Source organism: Hemicordylus capensis, chromosome 5 (genome assembly GCF_027244095.1).
Source record: "Hemicordylus capensis ecotype Gifberg chromosome 5, rHemCap1.1.pri, whole genome shotgun sequence".
Classification (NCBI taxonomy): domain Eukaryota; kingdom Metazoa; phylum Chordata; class Lepidosauria; order Squamata; family Cordylidae; genus Hemicordylus; species Hemicordylus capensis.
Window position 1 is genome coordinate 119581595 of NC_069661.1, and position 23740 is coordinate 119605334.

The following is a 23740-nucleotide window of genomic DNA, read 5'->3' on the forward strand; positions in this document are numbered from 1 at the left end:
GCATCCTCCTGAACTTGGTGGTACCTTTCCTCCTTTTTGGTATACATTTCAACTGAGCTTCTGTTGTGGTTTTAAATAAGTTCCATGCTTTCTGGAGTGATTTGACCCTCCTGACTTTTGCTTTCAGCTTCCTTTTTACCAGTCCCCTCATTTTTGAGAAGTTTCCTCTTCTGAAGTTCAACACATCTATGTCGGATTTATTTGGCAATGCTCAACTTGCATATAAGCTGAATAGGATCACACTATGGTCACTGCTCCCCAATGGTTCTACAACTCTGACATCTCAAACCAGGTCCTGGGCACCACTCAGGATTAAGTCCAAGGTTGCCTTCTCTCTGGTTGGTTCCGCAACCAACTGTTTTAAGGCACAGTCATTTAGTATGTCTAGAAATTTGGCCTCTCTGTCATTACTGAATGTTAATTTACCCAGTCTATGTGTATATAATTGAAGTCACCCATTATTACAGCTCTATCTCTCTTTGATGCTTCTCTGCTTTGCTTCTCCAACTCCAGGTCACTCAACATTTTGATCCGGAGGGCGATAGCATGTCCCTAGTAACACATTTCCTTTCAGTCTTCATATTGTCACCCATAATGATTCTGGGGAGGACTCCAGTTCTCCTAGGTATTCTAGCTTGTTTGGCTTCTATCCCTTCTTTAATATACAGTGCTACTCCACCCCCAATCTGCCCCTCCCTGTCCTTTCTGTAGAGTTTGTATCCAGGAATAAGAGTGTCCCACTGGTTCTCACCATTCCACCAGCTTTCTGTTATGCCTACTATATGTTTTCATTAGCAACCAACTCCAGCTTGCCCATCTTGGCTCAGAGGCTTCTGGCATTGGTATATAAACACCTATATGCTGATTCTCTTACCTGGCATTGGCACGTTCTATCTCTCTTACTTTTGACCTTGTTGACCAACTGTCATGTGTTTCTATATGCTTTACTCCTGGTTCTGCTCTGTCCCCTTCAGGTTTATCTGAAATGTTTGCACTCTCACACCTTAGGGAGTTTTATTTGCTGAACCAGATTCCACCCAGTTCCTGTCGGCAATCCCCCAGGGATTATTTTAAAAACTGCTCTGCAACCTTTTTTTATTTTAAGCACCAGCAGTCTGGTTCCATCATGGTTCAAGTGAAGCCTATCTCTTTTGTACAGGATTCACTTGCCCCAAAATATATCCCGGACTTCAATATGATTGGATCCTGGACTTCAATATGATACCTAGGAGCCTAAATTTGGCTTCTATCACTTCCCAACTGCATTTCCCAACATCATTGGTGCCGACATGCACCACAACAGCTGACTCCTCCCCAGCACTTCCTAACAGCTTCTCTAGATGCCACATGACGTCTGCAACCTTTGCACCAGACAGGCAAGTCACCATGCGGTCCTCACACAGGTCACAAACCCATCTCTCTATGCCCCTAATGAATGAATCACCCACTACTAGGAGGCCCCCACTCCCAGAAGAGTATCTCCTGTGTGAGAGGATATGGGTGCCTCACCCAAGGAAGGGTTCCCTTCTAGGGGAGCATTCCCCTCTTACTCAGACTGATATCCTCCTTCCCTGAGACCTTCATTCTCCATGACAGTAGAGGAGCTGTCTGCCTGGGAGTGGGATGCTTCTATCACATTCCTGAGGGTCTCACTCACACCCCTCTCTGTGTCCCTGAGCTTCTCCAGGTCTTGGCTTCGAGGGGACAGACTTGTTCCCTGAGAGCCAGGAGCTCTTTGCACCAAGCACAAACCCACAGCTTGGCAAACCCCTGTGAGCAAAGCTCATCTGGTGTGGCTCTAGACTTCACAAGAGCTCCTTCCAAACTGAGCAAAACTCAGGATTGTGGCCCCACGCACAAGCTGTGACAACTAATCTCCACCCACAGGCTCTCAAGCACAACTGACACTAAAACTGCCTTGTCAAAAACAAACCCCTAGCCAACCAGAAATCGAGCCATAGGACAAGCCCTGGCAAGCTCACCTTGTTTTCTTGTTGATTCATTTATTTATTTGCTTGCTTGCTTGCTTGCTATTGTCTTTAGAAATAAATCAAGAAGTCTTTAGAGGGGGGAAATCAAGTTTGCTGCCTTCCCTGGTGTGGCTCTTGACTTCACCAGAGCTCCTTCCAAACTGAGCAAAACTCAGGAATACAGCCATCAATGGCTAGAAACAGTTGTGAATAACCAAGGGGAAAGATAGGATTATGTACTCTGGGAGAGGAGCTGCCCTCCAAATCTTTGCTTTTGGGTAGTGAATGAAGAAGACATTCAGTTTAGCACTACTCTGGATGATTTATTTATTTATTATATTTACAAGTTGACAGCTGCTCCAGAGTCTCCTGTGGAGAATCCTTTCCAGTACTCTTACAGTGCCGCCAATTACAGCCTACCTACAGATAATCTGTCAGTATCAGAAACTTATTTCTTCTTGTAGCAACAAAAAAGAACAAGGAATCTGTGGTGCACTATGATTTCCTAGTTCTTAATTGCACTGTACAAAAAAAATATCTGAAGCTAATAGAGGGTAAGCAAGCAGGTGGCAGCACTGATGGTGGGGCTGAATTGGGAATTGTCTGCAGGTGGTTGGAGCATATTTTAGAACCAATAGGAAGCTGGTGTGGTTGAAGACAGTGCCCAACTTAGGCCAGTGGAGATCAGGATTCAGATCACCACTCAACCATGAAGACCATTGGTGACCTTGGGCCTATCACCATCTCGCAGCCTGAAACACCTCACTGGGTGTTGTGAGATAAAATTAGTGGGTGAAAACCTTGTACACGCCTGAGCTTCTTGGAGGAAGGGCAGAATACAAAAAGAAAACAAGTCAATTAATTACCAATTTAATTTTATAGTCAACCTGGAGGTTCTCACTATGTCGAGGCTTATCCGCAGCTGCATCTGTCTGTCTATTTGTCTATCTGTCTATCATATTTATATACTGCCTGCCTGTTATATGTATCAATTCACTTTTGTGAATTGGCCCCCAGCTACTTGTTTATGCAAAGTATATTTCTCCCACTATGTGTCTGTATAATAGTTGCCCCTGGGTTATGATCCTGGGAAGTTTGAAAGTTACATTCTAAGCAAGATTCCACAAAATCACTTGCCATACTCATTCTGGTGATTCCCCTTCTCCGTCTTAGCCAGTAGAAGGAACAGTACAGTCAGTGGCCTGATAATGATGAGACTCAGCAAACAGGCTTTAAAGTTTGCTACTTGCTTGGAACTTTAGCATAAATGCTGAAGATGCAGAAAACCAGAAAAGTCACTCTGAAGGAGCCTTTGGGGGTTTGAAACAATGATCTTATGCTTGCTAATAAGAGCTAGCAGGAATTCCAAGCTAAAAACAAAAGAGGGCATGCCCTGATTGGGAAAATTTATAGATGGGGGTGAGGGGGCAGGCCAGGAAGGAAGGAAGGAAGAAGGGCCAGGAAGAAGCATTTAGGGTAGGGCTGGATATTTATCTCAATTTCTTTGATGGGACTTCTAGCTCAACATGGAAAACAGAAATCTTCAAAGCACAGAGCAAGGATTAAGAAATGGTAACCATTCTTTGAACAATCTTTTAGCTTGTTGGGAATGCAAAGGTCACATTTGTTTATCTTGGGGAGCAAGGGGTGCCTGTACTGTCATCCTGTCCGACAGCTACTCACAAGAGTACTACCTAGTACATTTTACACTTGTGCTGCCAGATGACCTTTCTCATGAGTCAGACTAGATAGCAAAATCTACCACTCCCCTGGGAAGGGGCTGCCCCCCCTCCTTCCCCAACCGTTCAGTGGAAAAAATAGCGCTTGGCTGCTCCAGAATACCCACTTAGGCCTGCCTCCCAAGCATTTGCACTGACAGGTGAGACACTGGGTTCTGGGATGGACCTTTAAACCCATTCAAAATTCCCAGGTACAGCTAGATTGGGTGTGGCAGGATACAGGAAGTGTCAGGAAAGTGGAGGGGCTGGAAGCAGGCTTTCAGCCCTGTCAGCTCTGGACTGGGGTATTTAAAGACAAGGCAGCTGATGATGGGCTGTTTCTGAGTATGGGAGCTGGGAATTCTCCAGGAGAGAGAACTGGCTGAATTCAGCAAGCTAGGAGGACGACTCACGTGACAAACTAACTTCCTCCCCTGGCTGTTCCTGAAGCTGACTGTGTGTGTGTATGTGTGTGTGTGTGTGCATTTATGTGCACGCACATGCTTACCCAGTCATTCTGGAGTTCAAGAAGGGCTAGGAGTCCACCCTGTCCCCTGGGAGTCTGACAGTGGTCAATGGGACAATGGGTGGCAAGTGCTCGAATACCATCTAGTAAATATTACATTAGTGCTCAAAGATGGGAAGGATTGCAGAATGCAACAAGAGCATTCCCAAACACACACACACACACACACACTCCTCGCAGATGGTTCTTCTCATGAATAAGCCTAGGGACCGATAACACCCATGATGAAGGGGCTGGGCCCCCTTCCCCAACCTTTCTGTTAAAAAAGAGAGAGAGCTTGGCTGCTCCAGGATCTCTGCTTGCGGCTGCTTTTTAAACCTGACCACAGGAACCCCCTACATGCCAAATGTTCCCTTCCCGGTGCTGGGACGGGGTTCCCTGCTAATGTTGCCACTAGGAGTGTTTGTGCTTGTGAACATACACCACATATTGTATACAGAAGATACTGTCGCTTACTTCTTGGGGAGCAAAGCACTTGGTGCCCATGCTGTCATCCTGTCCCCTTTCCCTCTTGCTTGCCAGGTGGGGGGAGCGAGGGACAGAGTTGGAATAGGGAATTCCCATTGAGAGGATGGCAAGGCTGCAATGGGGCACTGCAGCGTCCCTGTTGCCAGGCAACTCCATAGCCACATAGGTGGCAGGACAGGCAGTGCTAGTTCTCCAAGCAGCAGCCAGCAAGAAGCACTGTTGGTATAGAGTAGCGCCTCATCCCTGAGTGGGTCTGCACCTCCTCCACTATGGTTCTGGTTCGAAAATCAGCGCAAAACTGCAGTTATGGCGGAGAACGGAGTCAGACATAATGCTTCAGCAGCCAAACCAGAGGTCTCAGTGCCGAATCTTTGTGCAAACAGAAGCTTCAAGATGGAGTTTGCCGAGGTTAACTGGAGGTAGCTTTTGCTGCAAAAGTGCAGTTTCACGTGTTCGGACATAGTGGAGTTCCAACCTCTGCCATGTTTAGTTCCAGTTTGGTGTTACATATGAACCAGGCCTGTGGAAGTTCCCCTGAATAACAAAATAGAATCATGAGCACATATAAAGCTGCAAACAAATACACACACACACAACAGTATCCTGAGTAATCCTTTACTTCCTGTGATTACACCAGCAACTCTTGTGCATGAAGCAAAAACTAGTTAATTGTGATTATTTCATGTTCAGCTTCTCACCAGCAGCATCTGTAAGCAGGCCAGACATTTCCACAGCTACAGAACCCTCAAATAAGCAAAAGCCCAGCCCCTTCAGCCCCTTCATCTGTTCTTGAGAGCTAAGGTTAGCCTAATCCCTTGTCAATCACACCAAGTCAAGCTACTTCAGGTATGTCAATCAAGGTTATGCTGTGTGCCAGGAAGGACCTACTGCCAAGAGAAAATTCTACCAACTTGACTTATTTATCCAATTTTCTTTAATGCTATTGAGACACTTACTGAATAATGCTAATAGCTTAGGTTTATAACAGCTGTGAGCAAAAGTGTGGGGCGGGCACCATTTTCCAGTGTTGGACATGTTTCCCAATAACCTTATCAAATGCAAAAACAGTAATGTAGTCATTACAATCTCTCTTTATTTACTATTTTTCGTAGGAAAACTAAACTGGTTCAAAGAGCATCAAGAACAAATTATAAAAGCAGCAAGATTTGGTCAGCAATACCATGCTTTGGGCATATACAAAATCCAAGGCGTTCCTGTCCTTATTTCCATACATGCCCTGTTTGTTGCAGAGATGCAGAAGGCTAAGTCCAAGAGATATTTCCTGGGTAAAACATTTCTTGGAATGATAAAAACTTTAATAGTCATCTGTGCCTCTAGTTTGTGTTCCTTTTTGTTCTTCTCTTTTGGGCAAGACTTCTGAAGGTATCCTCCTTGCCTTTTATAGCTTTCTTGACTATGTCCCATAACCATGCTGTAGATGCTTGAGTTGGCTCAGCATGAAGGCTCAACTGTGAGCCAAGCCAGTTCGGGCCTGGTTTGAGGGGGTGGTAAAATTGTGTTTTTTTAAATGGAGACGTACCATTGCTGAAGGCTTTGGTGGCCTTGGGGGGTGCTGTGGTGGTCGGAGGGGTCCCTGCCGGCTCCCCCTCTGACCATTGCCCCCAGGATCCAGTCCAAGCCATTTTGGCCCTGTGTGCATGCATACTGGCCATCCACGTGACCTAGGTCAAACCAGCCCTAAAATGGGCTGAAGGCTAGTGGGGGGAGGGGGAGCATACAGAACCCCTGCTGTGGCCACTGCAGCACTGCTCGAACTCACCAAAGCCCTCAGTGGTGGTACATCACCATGGTTTAAAAACAATTTGACCAGCCCCCACCCCAAGCTGGGCCGAAACTGGTTTGAACGCAAACCAAACCGGGCCTGGCTCCAGTCTGCACAAAACCAAACAAGACCCAGTTCAGCTCGAGTCTAGTTCGATTCAAGCCGAACAAGGTTTTCCAGTTTTGTGCATACCCCTACCATGCGTGACTGGGTTACCTTTCCTGTTCCATAATATACATTCTAGTTGAGCTTTCATTATTATAGTTTTCTATAACCTTCAAGCATATTGGAAAGATATTAACTTTCCATTTCAGATTCTTTTTATTAGTCTCATTTTTAGAAGTTTTCTCTTTTGAAATCAAATGTCTCTGTGTTGGATTTCCTTGGCAATTTCCCACCTACACATATGTCAAATTTGATAGAACTGTGGTCATTGTTTCTGTTGGTTCAACAACACTTACTTCTCACACCAGTTCCTGGGCACCACCTTAGATTAAGTCCAGGACTGGATCTTTTTCATTGACTGAACATGAATTAGACTGGTCTATGCAAGAATAATCTAAGCCACCCATTATTACAACACATTTTCTTTTGGATACCTCTCTAAAGGCTTTCTATCTTTCTTTCCAGATCACCTCAGCATTTTTACTGGGGGGCGGGGTTTATATTGTGTCCTCAGCACTAAATTACCTCTCAAACCTAGTATATTTTAATAGAGAAGTTTGCTGTGCCTAAATTTTATAGTTTATTAGCTTCTACACCTATTTGAATTTAACTCACTTCCGGATCCATGTGTTGGATAACACAGGTCTAAATTTCTTTAAAGCTGCCTCTGGCAATTCTAAAATTCCATTAAGAGATGTGAGAGAACCATTTTTGGCTGGCTCCCATCAACTTGGACCCTGTTCAGTCTGCATTCAGTTAATTGGCCAAGTGTACAGATCCAGTGTGCAATGCTTTCAGCATTCATGTAAATAGCTGCATACTATTAATGATGTATTCTATTCAAAAACAATCTTTTGGGTAGGGCTGAATGAAAGGGAGAGTTTTCAACAAAACCTAAATCATTTCTGGAGGGAGGGCACTGTGAAAACATGTGAATGAGTTGGTGAATACAGAACGCCCTCACTCTGAATTTGCTTTGTGATGTCAGCACATGGCCAGATGTGGCTGACTACATGGCATTGTGACATCATCATGTTCATTATAGCCCTGATCAGACTACATGTGAACTGATGTTAACTGAATGCTGGGATGAAGGGAGCATATTTAGCCAAACTTCTGTACACTACCTACGTGCATACAACTTGGTTGTGAGTAGGTTTCCTCTGCACAATTGTCTGAATGCATACAAAGCTTACATGCTAATAGGTTTTAGGCTATGCATTCTACATTCATTCAGCTGAATAGCCTATACATGAGCAGCCTATACATAGGTTATACATGTACAGAGATTCAGCTGAACAGACAGAAACTGGGAACAGGATCAGCACAATAGCCACATTTCCCTGCTAGCATGCATTCAGTGTACCCTGCTGGTCTTTTAAATAAGGCTACAGTGAACGTGATAATGTCTCGATGCCACATAGCTAGTCAGATTTGGTTACATGATAACGTAGGGATCACATTTCCCAGGAAGAAGATGCAGTTTCAAAAAGAACAATGTTGCTGAAACAGCTGCCAAATGAACAGCAAACAGCTCTTGAAAAAGGTGAGTGTGTGAGCGTGTACAGAACATTTTGTCCCCATCCCTTGAATGCATAATAAATGTAGAAGATATTTGTAGACAAACATTCAAACAGAGTCTTACGCTGTAGATGAAAGTCCCTCTCTACAATCATCATGGCTTAAAACATTTTTTAAAATGTCTAACACAAGATGGGAGGCATCTCTTCCAAGCAGCTCAGCTGCAGAAAGAATATCTGATATGAATTGAGCTGTGCAGATAACATTAAGACAAATTATTACATCTGGAATCTTTCTCTACATTTGCATCAGTGTATAATTTCTGTATGCCGAGGAGTGGATCCCAGCGGGCTCCAAGCCTAACAGCAGCTAAATTCACCACTTTCAGGAGTTGTCCAACTGTTTTGAAAAAGTTCAGTTTTACTTCTTGATGGAGCTAGAATCAATGGTTGAAATTATTTCCCTTTTGCATGCAATGGTGCACTGAAGGAACTTCGATAGAATCAGAATTATGTTCATTAGATGCTGTTACCACCTAAATGATTTATTATTTGTCTCAAGGAGGCAATTATTAGACCTCTTCTGAAGAAGTCTGCCTTGGATGCCTCAGAGTTAAGCAACTACAGTCCTGTCTCCAAACATCAGTGGTTGGGCAAGGTAATTGAGAAGGTGGTGGCCTCCCAGCTCCAGGCAGTCTAGGATAGTACAGATTATCTAGACCCATTTCAAACCGACTTTCGGGTGGGCTATGGGGTGGAGACTGCCTTGGTCAGCCTGATGGATGATCTTCAATTGGGAATTGACAGAGGGAGTGTGGCTCTGTTGGTTCTTTTGGATCTCTCAGCAGCTTTCAATACTATTGACCATAGTATCCTTCTGATACTGAGTGGTGGGTTGGGGGTGGGAGGCACTGCTTTGAGGTCGTTCCACTCCTATATCTCAGGCTGATTCCAGATGTTGTCCCTTGGAGACTGTTGCTCTTCAAAGTCTGAATCTTTTATTTGGGGCCCCCCAGGCTCTATATTGTCTCCAGTGATCTTTAACATCTACATGAAACCACTGGGAGAGATCATCAGGAGATTTGGTGCAAGGTGTTATCAGTATGCGGATGACACCCAAATCCATTTCTCCATGTCAGCATCATCAGGAGAAGGCATAATTTCCCTAAATGCCTGCCTGGAGAGGTAATGGGTTGGATGTGGGATAAAAAAATGGAGACTGAATCCAGATAAGATGGAGGTACATATTGTGCAGGATCAGAACTCAGGAGACAATTTTGATCTACCAGTTCTGGATGGGGTCACACTTTCCCAGAAGGAACAGGTACGCAGTCTGGGGGTGCTTCTGGATCCAAACTTCTCCCTAGTGTCCCAAGTTGAGGTGGTGGCCAGAGGTGCTTTTTATCAGCTCCGGCTGATGTGCCAGCTGTGCCCATTTTTCAGCATTAGAACAGTATTACATATGCTGGTAACCTCCAGACTTGACTACTGCGATGTGCTCTATGTGGGGCTGCCTTTGTACATAGTCCAGAAACTGCAGTTGGTACAGAATGTGGCAGCCATGTTGGTCTCTGGGTCATCTTGGAGAGACCATATTACTCCTGTGTTGAAAGAGCTATACTGATCGCCAATAAATTTCTGGGCAAATTACAAGGTGCTGATTATAACCTATAAAGTCCTAAACAGCTTAGGCCCCCAGTTTTTATGATAATGTCTTCTTCGCCATGACACTCACTGTCCTTTAAGATCATCTGGAGAAGTGTGTCTACAGTTGCTACCGGTTCATCTGGTGGCTGCCCAAGAATGGGCCTTCTCCATTGCTGCCCTGAGGCTTTGGAATGTGCTCCTTGTTGAATTAAGAGCCGCCCCATCTCTGATAACCCTTTAAAAGGCAGTTAAGACACATTTGTTCACCCAGGCATTTAATTAGAGTTATAGTTTTTACATTATATTTATATTTTTTCTAACAGTTTTAACATTGTGTGGGATTTTAAATTGTTTTAACTTTTCAATCTTGTTTTAATTTGTTGTTTTTTAAATTGTGAACCATCCAGAAACATGATTTTGGGGTGGTATATAAATTTGCTAAATAAATACATAAATATATTTAGAACCTACCCTGTCCCAAATGGTCACAGATCACATTTTAAAACAAATATATATCTGTGTCACTCCCAGGATCTGCCCAAGGATTGCTGGCACCTCAGGTGAAGCAAACTGTCATTGGTACCCCACCCTCTCTGCCCATTCGGGCCCTCCCGCCTCTTCACCCATATGAGTGGAAGCCTCCTGTCATCTGAGCAGGTGGGCGGGCAGGGTGGGGGGCAGTCCCTGTCACCCTCCTACCTGCCTACTTGTTGTCCTCATCATTTTACTGCCACAGTGCATTATAATGGCATTGCCGCACAATGCGGCAATGTGAATATAACATGCTGCAGCAGGCTGGCTGCCCAGAAGCAGCTGGCAGTGGCAGGAACAGCTGGAGGAGGTGGCAAAGAGAGCAAGTGGGTGGCCGGGTTGCCGACAGGGATGAGGAGCACCTGCTCAGTTGCCTGCCCACTCAGATGACAGGAGGTGTGCATGCCTGCCCCAGGCAGCCATCTTGGCCTGCTTAGCAGGTGGGCCAGCCCAGCTTTTGACCTACCAGGTGGTACATGATCCAGACTGTTGGTGCCCACTTGGTACCCTTGGTGACCACCTAGTTTGCCTAGTGTATGGGCCACTCCTTATATATGTAAAGCGAGGGTTTCAAATGTGTAATGACTGCCTGCCTCCTTTCAAGCTTCCAGAAGTGGCAGGGGCCAAGGACTGTCCATGCCTGCTCTAATCCTCCTTAAATCCCTACACTGGTTTTCTGTCTGCTTCTGGATCCAGCACAATCTCATGGACTTTTTCAAAGCCCTCCATGCTCTTGCCCTCCTTTCTCTCTCCAGTCTTATATCCCATTATTAGGGATGTGCATGGTCCGGAGCACTCCGGACCGGCACCGAAGGGGGGCCTTCCTTTTAGGGCGGGGAGGGCTTGCTTACCCCTCCCGCCTCTTTGCCCCCTCCAGCGCCCGTATTCTATTGTATAATTGGGGTGCTGGAAACCAGCCACCCCAGCCGCCTCCGCCACCCCCCCACAAGCGGATTAGAGGCAAAGGAAAGCTACTGCCACCCTCCCGCCCGCCGCCCCCCCGAGTGCTCACCATGTTTGCCAAAAAAAGAGAGGAGCTCGCGAACAGAGCTCCTCTCTTGCCAAAGTCTCAGGCCCAACTGGGGCCTTGGGCACGCGCGCACGCGCGATAGGACTCCGGATCTAATGGAACTTTCACCGGAGGCCCGGTCTACCCGGCTTCTTCCCGGCGGGTAGACCGGGCCTCCGGCAAAAGTTCCATTAGATCCGGAGTCCTATCGCGCGTGCGCGCACACCCAAGGCCCCAGTTGGGCCTGAGACTTTCCTTTGCCCCTAATCCGCTCGCGGGGGGGGGGCAGCGGAGGCGGCTGGGGCGGCTGGTTTCCAGCGCCCCAATTATACAATAGAATATAGGCGCTGGAGGGGGCAAAGAGGCGGGAGGGGTAAGCAAGCCCTCCCGCCCTTAAAGGAAGACCCGCCACCCAGACCCGGACCGGCCAAGTCCGAACTGGTCTGGAAGTTCGGAGGCCTTTAGAATGGCCTCCAGACCGGTTCGGACACACCCCTACCCACTATATTCCAATATGACCTTTCTCTGCCATCTTCAGTTGTCTGAAGATCTGCTCCATCAAATAAATGCTCCTTTGTTGACTCTTATACTTGAAATACCTGCCCAGAACACCTCTGAGATGCTCCCTCTCTTGCACCCTTCAAACGCCTCCTCAAAACCCACCTTTTAAATGAAGTCTTTCGCTCAACCACCTAGTTCCCATACTGTGTACTGTGACTATGAGTACATGTAACTGAAATAATTGCACATTCTTCCCCTGTTTACTCCTGATTCCACCTCCCTCCCCTTCTTGTGTTGTTTCCGCTGTGTTGGATTTTAGACCTTCTCAGGGCAGATACTCATCTCCTTATATGTTGTGCAGCAGCATGTGCTATATTCTGATGTATAAAATAAATATTATATTCCAAATATTTCTGTTCTGAAGATGGGGAAAGTAACAGGATTTAGCAGAACTTCTACTTGAATCCGATACCAACTGATTGAATATTTGCAATGATCTCAGTTCAAACTGATTGAACATTTGCAATTATCTCAATCCAGTCTGCTGTTTTAAAATTTTCTTTTGCTTTCCATTTTCAAACAACTAACTTGATGAGAATCAAGTATTGCCCTAGGCATGGCCAGCATGCCTACCTGACTAGATCCCTCATCCCACCCATGATAAATAGCTTGACTGGGGAAGGCAATTTGGATTGGGACTATGGTGAGATGGTGTTAGAAGGCTTTATCGTTATCCCCTGTTGTGAATTTGGATCCCGCCCCCCCACCCCCAGTACATGCTATTTATAGAAAAAAGAAAGAGTGAGCACACCAGAGCTAATGATAAAATTAAAATCATGTCTAGTTGGGTCCCAGGAGAACAAAGTTGTTCCCCTTCCTGAAAGGTTGACAGCTTTATAGAACTCAGAGAAACATTCACAACTGCTTTTGACTGAATCATCATAACAGCAAGCAGGTGCATATGTATATAATTGTTCCTTTTGGGAGCTGTCTCGGATCATTTGTCTGCCTCAAAGGATGTTCCTCTAGAGTACTCATCTGAGAGACATAAAAATGACTCAAATTGCTCACTTGGCTTTTTTTTTTTTTTCTTACCAGAAAGAGCATACAATTCAGGATTTCTTTGTTATTGTCATATCTTAAACAAGAAGCATGAAAATGGTACTGTTTATCCCAGAAATTGCTCTTTTTTGTTTGAACGAATACAGATGCCCTTCACTTGCTGGGACAAATATGTCAGTTTCATTTCTCTCATGGAGGTCATAGGACTTTAAAGAATGCATTGCCTTTTCAGCAGATTTTTACCACCCCCCTTTACACACCACATTTCATCTATAGACCTGAGAACAGCAACAGAAAGCACAGGCAAATTACTCTCTGAGGCTCAGGTGCAGAAGCTAACACAAATTTCCTCTCAGCAGTTCTGATGGCCAACTTACTTCTGTAGTAGGGATGTGTATGAAATGGACTTTGTGTTTGGTTTTGAGCTCGAAATTAAATGCAAAATGGCCTAAATGTTTGAACCAAAACAGTGGTTGAACTGGCTGTTGTGGTGAAACAACTCAAAATGTTTTGAGTGTTTTGGCCATAGGGAAGAATGGGGAAACTTGAAACACCCTATTGTTCCACATGGGTAGCTCCTAGGGACACCAAAGAGGTTTAGATGGCAGGGCATGGTGGGTGCTACCGATCACCCAAACCATAAAAGAAACAGGCAAGCGGGCATTTTTCTTAAAACTAACCTCCCCCCCGCCCAAAAAAAACCCCCATAGAATCTACTGACAGCCCAGTGCCTGTACTGCAGTAACAGCATTGGCACAGGTTGTTATATCACACACAATTATGACTCCTTGCATTCCTAGCATTGCAATAGCTGCCACCACGGCACCCTTAGCAGCAAGCATAACCATGCACTCAACTAGAGCAACTTATGCCTCATTTCTGACTGAGTACACCTTGCAATGAATGCAGATTACAGAGCAGACCAGAACAGACCACAAGTTAGTCTGAAGGCCAGACATGGATCTCATCACAACAATCACCAAGAAGTATTACACACACACACAGACACACACACACAGCTGCCACTGTCAATTTCTCATCACAACACCATCTCACAAACAAAACAAATCACAACTCAAGGAAGGCAGACACTCAAATTCTTCCTTTGTCAATCTGAGATCGAGAAAATCCAGATAGTTATTGTAGCAATAGCACAGCATATTATACTCAGTGCTGAGAACAGAAAACCACAAAATCAAACCTACCTTTCTCCCCTCCTGATGTATCCTCTTCAAGAGAGGCATAAGGGCTCTCTCTGCCTCCCAGTCCCTTTGAATACATTTTGAAATTCCCTCTTTTTTTGTTCCCCCTCCCTCCCCTGAGCCAATGGGGGCACAGTTGCCCATGACAACACTTGATTTGTATGATGATAAGCCAACCAAGGAAGAAAGAGATCACAAACTGATTGGAAGTCAAAGCCAGAAAACGAATCAGTACAGACAGAGTTAACCAACACACCCACACCCCAGCATCTCAGCTCCAGTCCTATCCCCTGTGGTTGCTTTTACCTTTTAAAAAAATACCATGGTAGATCTAGTAACAGATCTCCCAACCTCACTCACAATTAGTTGGCCCTGAGATCTGATAGTAACATGGCAGGGACACATGGAGGGGACACACTGGACTTCAGAGATGTATAGTTAGGGGGAAATTGTGTTTCTTTTCACACAGAAATCTTAAAGCTCTGTGCCATTCTAAAAGTAATACCAAAAAATATACTCAATTATTTTCCCTTTAATTTCAGTTTCTACAGCTGTCATGGGAATTGCACTATGTTAAACATGCCAATTTTAAAACTCCTTAAGTGTAATTGAAATTAAATGTATCCAGTGGAGAATTCTCCATTTTAATGTCATCTAAATGGATTCTAATATATTGAAACAGGCAGAAATTTACACATGAACAAAAGCAATGGAAAGGTACAGCAGTAATGAACTAGGTTGTCCTCAAATTTCAAGAGCACTATCAACCAGTTTGCACACTAAACTCAATATTAGCAGCTCAACCCTATGACATGTTGCTCTTCTCCCAGTGCACACAGATGAAGAGTAGAGTCACACTGAAACTCGGTCCTGGCCCTGTGCTAGAACAGCATCAGCTTCCCCCTAAGTTCCTTTGCAGCATAATTGTGGCACCAGCCATGTTTCCAGGGTTGATAAGGGACCTAAACATGCCCTGACCAGCCCTGTGGCATCAATGGAAGTATGATCTACAGAAGTCAGTAAGTGAAGCTTTTCACAGCATGGAGATAAACATTAGCCGTGTTCAGGCAATCTAATTCCATGGGTGCTTTATTCAGGTACAGCATCCACAGAAGTGCATCTCAAAGACTTGCCTCACACTTGCAGCTCATCCCCTGATGCATCACTCTTACAGCATTTGTCTGAAGAGCAAAATGTTGTACTCAGGAAGTGATGTTTTTCATGATTCAGAATACTGCCCGCCCCATCCTTCAGCAGACCAAATGATGGAGAGAATATTTTCTTGAGTACCGTATTTGTCTCTTCAGACAAACCTTGTGGGGAGCAGGGAGCAGGGTTTCAAATTATGTCCACAGCAGGGCAGGGCTGCAAAGCACACTTCCAGGGGCGTAGCTATAATTGAACCGAGGGGGCGAATGTCCCTGGGCCCACCAGCTGAGTGACAACTGCTCTTTGCTTTCCCCATCCCGCCTCTCCGGAGAAGAAGGGGGGCAGGGGTCCATCACTTTTTGTCCCGGGCCCCTCTCCAGCCTTGCTGTGCCTGTGTATTGCATCCAGGGAATTAGCACATTATTATTTTTTCTTGTTTACACAGTCAGACAGGTGTTATTGACTGGTTTGTTTTATCCAGACATCGAGTCCTTCCCAAGGATCTGGGATGGCTGAATTTTATTGTCAGTTGTTATAGATATTGTCGCAAAATATAGGCTGTTCCCAGTAAAGCTGCTTTTTGTAATTGGCTGATGGTGATTTCTGTGGCCCCTATGGTGTTGAGGTGCTCTTCAAGTTGTTTTGGAATTGCACCTAGGGCACCAATTACCACTGGGATTATTTTGGTCTTTTTCTGCCACAGCCTTTCAATTTCATTTTGTAGATCTTTGTATTTGGTGATTTTTTTCTATTTCTTTTTCTTCTATTCTGCTATCCCCTGGTATTGCTATGTCAATTATTTTAACTTGTTTTTCTTTCTTCTCAACTACAGTTATATCTGGTGTATTGTGTGGCAGATGTTTGTCTGTTTGTAGTCGGAAGTTCGATAATATTTTTACATCTTCATTTTTTACCACTTTTTCGATTTTATGGTCCCACCAATTTTTGGCTACAGGTAGCTTGTATTTTTTGCTGATGTTCCAGTGTATCATCCCTGCTACCTTGTCATGCCTTTGTTTGTAGTCAGTCTGTGCAATCTTTTTACAACAGCTGATTAGGTGGTCCACTGTTTCATCTGCTTCTTTACAAAGGCGGCACTTGCTGTTTGTTGTGGATTTTTCGACTTTGGCTCTTATTGCATTTGTTCTTAGTGCCTGTTCTTGTGCAGCCAGTATTAAACCCTCTGTTTCTTTCTTCAAGTTGCCATTCTTAAGCCATTGCCAGGTCTTGGTGATGTCTGATTTTCCACTTATATTGTGGAAATATTGACCATACAGGGGCTTATTTTTCCATTTTTCTGCTCAGTTCTTGACTTGTTCTTTCCTGTAGGCCTGCTTTCTTTCAGTGGTATTGAATAGTTTCTCGTTATTGACCATTTGAAGTGCATCTTCTTCACTGTCCTTGATATATTCTTCAAGGCCTCATTTCTCCTCCTCTGCTGTTTGATGGACTTGCAGCTTTCCTCTTCCACCTGAGCTGCCAGGGAGGTATAGCCTATCGACATCACTGCGGGGGTGCAGAGCATGATTGATGGTCATTATTTTCCTGGTCTTACGATCCAGCGTCTCTAGCTCTGCCTGGGTCCAGTCTATTATTCCTGCAGTGTATCTGATAACAGGTATAGCCCAGGGGTTTATGGCTTGTATGGTGTTCCCGCCATTAAGTTTGGACTTTAGGGTTTTTCTAACTCTCCTGATGTATTCACTTCCAATTTTTCTTTTAACTTCAGTGTGTGCAATGTTATCAGCCTGGAGAATGCCCAAGTATTTGTAATGTTCTTTCTCTTCCAGGTTCTTGATCTTGCTTCCGTTGGGCAGTTCTATTCCTTCTGTTTTTCTTATTTTTCCTCTTTTCATTATTAATGCAGCACTCTTGTCTAGTCCAAACTCCATTGCTATATCGCTACTGAATATACGGACAGTGCTTAGCAGTGATTCAATTTCTGACTGGGACTTTCCATACAACTTCAGATCGTCCATGTACAGCAGATGGTTGATTTTACTTGATGTTTTAGATGTTTGGTATCCGAGGCCTGTTTTGTTTAGTAATTGTGAAAGTGGGGTCATGGTGATTACAAACAACAGAGGGGATAGTGAGTCCCCTTGGAAAATGCCTCTTCTAATGCTAACCTGTCCAAGTGTCTCGCCATTGATTGTTAACTGTGTACTCCACATGCTCATTGCTTTTTAAAAATAAATATCTGAATGTTTTTGCTGACACCAGTTGTTTCTAAACATTTTGGTTTCCATGTGTGAGGCAATAAATCGAAGGCTTTCTTGTAGTCAATCCATGCAACACTTAGATTGGTTTTTCTTCTCTTGCAATTTTCTAAAATCATTTTGTCAATCAGCAGCTGGTCTTTTGTGCCTCTGGTGTTTGGGCAATTTCCTTTCTGTTCAACTGGAAGCTGTTTGTTAGTTAATAAGTGTTGCATCACTTCATCTGCTATTATTCCAGTTAATAATTTGAACATGGTTGGCAGGCAGGTGATCGGTCTATAATTACTTGGAACTGCACCTTTTGCTGGGTCTTTCATTATGAGATGAGTTTTCCCAGTTGTTAGCCATTGTTCAATATCACCTCCTTGCAAAATGTGATTGAACTGTTTTGGTAGTTGTTTATGAAGGCTTGTTAGGTGTTTAAGCCAAAAGCCATTATTATTATTATTATTATTATTATTATTACATTTATATCCTGCTCTTCCTCCAAGGAGCCCAGAGCGGTGTACTACATACTTGAGTTTCTCTTTCACAACAACCCTGTGAAGTAGGTTAGGCTGAGAGAGACGTGACTGGCCCAGAGTCACCCACATGGCTGAATGTGGATTTGAACTTGAGTCTCCCCGGTCCTAGTCCAATACTCTAACCACTACACCACGCTGGCTCTCTAATCTGAATAGGACTTCTGTAACCTGTACATGTTTGCTGATCATGCTACTGTTAAAAGCACAGGGGCCATTAAAAAAAAAGTTGTCAGCTCAGGTTATCCATATTATTCAAAGTGTATCCATGTTATTCAAAGATAATATAGATACACAGGTGTGTATCCATATTTTCTCCATACCACAGTCCCACAATTATAACATGGGAACACTATAGTTCCAAAACTGATCCTGAATCATTGGTGAAGGCTGAAAGGTACAATACCATACAGGCCACTGATGTGCCCAGTGCTTCCTCTCCATGCCAGATGTGCTGAAACAGAAATATAAAGTTTATTTTATTTTCAGCTTTATTCCCAACTTATATAAATCTTACATTTCAAGATGAAGCCATTAGAGGTAGCATTTGTGAGGGAGGGACATTTGCCTCTTACTGTATTTCAGATCCCATGTGATTATTTCTCAGGAACACCTGTATCTTTGGTTGTTAGGTTAATAAGAAACCATAGCAATGTTCTTTAAATGCAATGCTTTTTTTTTTTTTGGGGGGAGATTTAATCTTAAATAGCTTCAAAAACAGGCCATTTGAACTTTGCCATGATGAATCTCTTCTCTCCCCATGTAACTTCATCATCTTCCCACATAGATTTGACCTGACCTGACCCCTTGACCTGACTAAGTTCCACAATGCAGGGGAGCATTTTGGTTCCATCCTACTATTAACCTGACAGATTCTGAATTTTCAGAAAGACTGATGGGATTTGAATGTGCTTGTTTTTGGTAGCATTTTGGCTTTCATTGAGGTGATATTGGACTAGGGAATATTCTGGTGAAAATATTGGTGAAAAATTATAGAATACAAGAACTCAAGAAGAGCCTTGCTGCATCAGGCACAAGGCCTTACTACTACGATGACTACCACTAGAGGCAGCCGGTGAAGGTGGTGTTGTGGAGGGGGTTAAAGGTACCTTTAAAAGACATTACTGTTGATACTGGCGGCACCTAGAAGCTTCCCGGAGCAGTGTCACCCCTCCTGGCGTCCCACACTATGCCTGCCCCCACCTACTGCACTCATCTGGTCTCTGCACATGCACGACGGCCATTTGCATAGTCAGCAACACTAATGGCCGCCAGCCATGTGCAGAGGCCAGATGAGTGCAGCAGGCAGAGGAGCTGCCACGTGGGATGCTGGGCAGGGCACTGCTACTCCTGGCTCCTTCCAGGTGCCGCCTGTATCAATGGTGATGTCTTTTAAAGGTACATTTCACCACTCCCCCCACCCAACACTGCCCTCACCGGCCACCTCTGTCTGCTGCTGCTGCTGCTACAACAAATATTTGTTGCATAGACCTCATTGTTATTATTGTCATAGTTTTAACTTTATAGCTTCTATGTTCCTTCTACCTTATGCTGGTCAAAGACCAAAATAAAGATAGTGATTAATTGAACAAAGCAGTTTACATCGAAAAATACATAATAAATAAGATGGTTCCCTGTCCCAAAAGGACTCACAATCTAAAACAAAACACAAGGTGGACAACAGCAACAGCCATTGGAGAGATGCTGTGCTGGGGTTGAATAGGGACAGTTGCCTAGACAATATCGTGTCTATATTGATCTGTATAATATGCAAATTTATGTAAATACAATTGATTGGCATTCAGTTGAGTAATCAGCTACAAATATTTAAGCAGGCAGCCCTGCTGTTAATTTGCACTAACCCCTCCATCCCTTTATAAGGTCTGCTTGTGTAGGATTCTCATTTCTAATTTATAGTTGCTAAGAGTTCAGGGAGAAGTAAAAGTGCTAAATTGAAGTGATGTGATTTCTGGATGGCTGCCAAATATCAAGAAGTCAGATTGAGATGACAATGCCACCTGAAAAGCTCCAGAACTTGGCATTTCTCTGAGGGATAATGAAATTATTATTTTATGGAACTGGATTATGACACTTCTATTAATCATTTTAATGAAATGTAAATTTGGGGAGGGGAGGGTCAGCTGTGATTAATCAAAAGTAGTCAAGTCTCACCAGATTGAAAGAAAATCTTTTTAATAGGGTCAAAGTGGGATAAATCTTTTATTAAGCATAGGCATACACACAGAGTTTTTATTAAAAGGCTTTGAGGTTCTATTCATAGTTATGGAACAAAAAGCAAGGAGAAATGTCTGGCTGTGCAGCTCACAGCCAGGACCAAACTTGGAAAAAAAATATCATATTGCATATATAGCCCCCTACTAGTGAGTTAAAGCTGCTTTTCTTTTCTCAGAGAAAGGGGCAATTCCTTTCCACTCCTGCCTTCAAGTTGGCTTAAACTTCTCAGTAGTAGGCAGCCAAAATATTAGTCTAAATGTGTGAACTAATTTAATTGGTCTCACCTTTCCATATATCTATCATCTGACCACCTATTGCCTTTCATTTGGGAAGATGAAAGCACTTCTAATTCAAAGAATAACAAGGGACAAGTCCTCATCCATCAATCAAATGCAGCCATTGCTGTGTTAACATCTAAAGAGCCCAGAAGGGATATGCAATAGTATTCTAGGATCCCTTTCAAAAAGGATAAGCACGACACAGTTTAGGTCCTTCACCCACCTACCTGTTCTCCACCACCACCACCCGCCCCTGCCCCCCCGCCCCAAATAGATCAAATGCATTTATTTGTGTTCAATCTTGGCTAGGGCACTCTGGAAAACAGGCCAAACAAGTTTATAATGGGATTTGGGAGTGGGAAGTTGCTATTAACAATTATGTTGTTAACACTGGGTATAATATTCACAGTAATTCTTGAAGGATAAATATGTTATTTTGCAAATTGTCTATTAAATTTGTCTTCTTTAAGCTCAGAGAAGGCTCTGCTTTGAAGGCCACCACTCACAATAGTGCTTGGTAGTGGGCCCCCATCTGTGGAATGTCCTCCCTAGGGTGATACGCCTGGCAAACTCTTTGTGTATTTTTAGGTGCCAGACAAAAACTTCCTCTTCCAACAAGCATTTAACTTGTAATTTCTTATTTCCTAATCTGTGCTGGCACTATATTGGCTCTACTGGCTGCTTTTATTCCTTTAGAGTTGTTTGTTTATATGTGCTTTTGTTGTTTCAGATTTTTGTTATGCGGTTTGTTCTTTTTGTAAACTGCTTTGAGGACTTGGGCCAGTTGAGCAATATTAGAAATCTAAAAAACCAAACAAATATTTTTAATAGGTAGGATAGGAAGGTTTAAGGAAGGAAGGCCTGGCCCCATCTTCTTTACATTCCACCAGTTCATGCCCATACCTTACGCATTGCTCTATTCTCGTTCCACCCACCTCTTCCTCCCACTGCAACCCTTCCCCCACTTATTTGCTTCTTTTGGTGGACACCGTACAGTTATTTTCCTCCTCTTCCTCACTACTCTTCTCCAGTGCTCTGAATGAGGGGAAAGCACGCACTGCCAGATTGCTGAGAAGCCATTCAGAACACAGCTGTGGTGTGTTACAGTAGTGCCTGTAAACAGAGTTGTAAGCATCACCTGTTGGGAGATGAAGTCCGTTTAGATGTATAGAAATAAACCTGATGCAGCAACAGCTTTTCTTTGCCTTTTACTGTGTTCCAAGCCAAGCAGTGCTGTGCATTCAGGCAGTGTCCCCAGTCTCGCCATTAACTTTGGGGAGGGTAGAGAAAGCTACCCCTAACCCAAGAGATGGCTTCAGGAAAGGGAGGAAGAAGGCAATGCCTCAAGTTAGTTTTATCATTGATAGAAGGCAATGAGGTCATTCACACAATCAAAAACTGGGTAGCTTTTCCTCCTACCTTGCTTCCACACAATCACTTATTGTCCCAGCTTTCCTCCTACCTTGCTTCCACACAACCAAAATCTGGGAGTGCACACAGTTCCCAAACCCAGGTAGAATACAGTTTTTGATTGTGTGAATGACCTCAGTGCTCTCAGAATGATCTCTGATGCTGCTCCCCTCAATCCAATTCCCTGACTTCTGTTTATCTAGCATGATACTGTGAAAGCATGATAAAGACAGAACATTAAGAGCTGGCTATTATATAGATAGGTGTTTTAGCATATATAAGATTTATATAACAAAAAATGCTTTGGATGGCCACACATATCTGTCTGTCAAGAATGTGCCCAAGAAATAGCCCCACGATGAAGCCATCTAATGGATGAAAATGGACAATTTGCCCTAGATATTAAGAGAGACTGAAGCTGTTCTCACATGCACCCCAGCCCAGGCTAGGAAAGCCCAGTCGGGTTAGGCTGCACGTAAGAATTGCCAGGATTGGAACTGCCACCTAGCCCAGCTTTTAAACTCAGCTTTTAGCCAGGTTAAAGGCTTGAGTGAGCCCTTAACCCAGGCTCTGGGATCACGTATTCACTACGTTCAGCCACAGCGGACACAGAGATGGATGCCTAGAGTGCCCATCTCCTGGGGGAATCCCCCAATGCACCGTGTGTGTCTTATGATGTATTGTGGGATATCTGGAGGCTGGGACACCTAGTCCCGGCCTCTGGAGCTCCGCGCTGTGCTATGCAGCACAGAAAGTCTGGGAACACAGTCCACATTCCCTGCAACATTCCAGCAATTGTCTGGGGGCAAGGTGAGTTGGACCAGCCTTCCCCTCCCAGTCATGGGAATTGCCTCATTACCAGTAGAATTAGATGTGAATTTGTTTCATCCTCATTTCTGAGCAATGATTGGAAAATATTGGATACAGTGAGCACATCCAGACTAAGTTACTCTGGAGTTACTCTATAGGACGACTTAATTTCAATGAGACTGCTCAGGAGTAATTTGGTCTGGATACTGCCCACTATTTTATAGTGGTTTTTCTCCTATCTTACAGACCAGTCTTAAAGGGGAGCATGTGAGTGACTGTCTATCCCATAGTCTTGGATGTGCTGTTATTAGGGCTAACACATTGACACTTATTCCTGAGAACACAAAAGTACTTTTGGCTGACTAACCATGAGGTTTCACCTGTCCATTTTTCAAGGGACAACCCTTGAAAGTGGTTTTGAAGCTGCAATTTGGGTAGTATTTTGCAGCTCACTTTGATGGGAACTAGTTCTCAAAGCAAGTAAAACCATTATTAATTAGCCCAGTTGCATTGGTTGCCTATTGTTTCTAAGCCCAATGAGAAATGTTGGTAATTAAAGTCCTACACAGTCTGGGCCTGATGTATCTTAGGGAGGCCTTCTCCAATATTTCCTAACTGCCGCTTGAAAACTGAGGCTGAGGCCTGTTGTATTCTATCCAGTCATCTTTTGCAGTTCTTTTGTTTGGACATTTGTCCCAAGGGGGATCCTGTAGAGCAAGCCTGCTCAACTTCAGCCCTCCTGCAGATGTTGGACTACAACTCCCATGAGTGCTGGCTATTGGACACTGTGGCTGGGGATTATGGGAGTTGTTCAAAAATAGCTGGGGGACCTAAGTTGAGCAGGCCTGCTGTAGAGAGAGTGCGGGGGGGCAGGGGAGTCAGAAAGGAAAGGGGAGGGAAAGGAGAAGGAGAAAATGGAGTTATTGCTAAATGAACCTTTTTAATTCTATGTAAGATATCCTTGTGTGTATTAGGGAAGCAGCTATAAAACATCTGGTGATGAGATTTTGAACCAG

General features: G+C 44.0%; 1 long non-coding RNA gene across 1 annotated transcript; it reads right to left on the reverse strand.

The window, feature by feature from the left end:
* Nucleotides 1-2283: 2283 nt before the first annotated feature.
* LOC128327615 (uncharacterized) lies at nucleotides 2284-23394 on the reverse strand. The gene is made up of 4 exons (XR_008308703.1): nucleotides 23290-23394; nucleotides 21499-21642; nucleotides 18398-18445; nucleotides 2284-5216 (listed from the first exon to the last, which is right to left on the reverse strand). It is a non-coding gene; the product is annotated as an uncharacterized LOC128327615 (long non-coding RNA).
* Nucleotides 23395-23740: the final 346 nt, after the last annotated feature.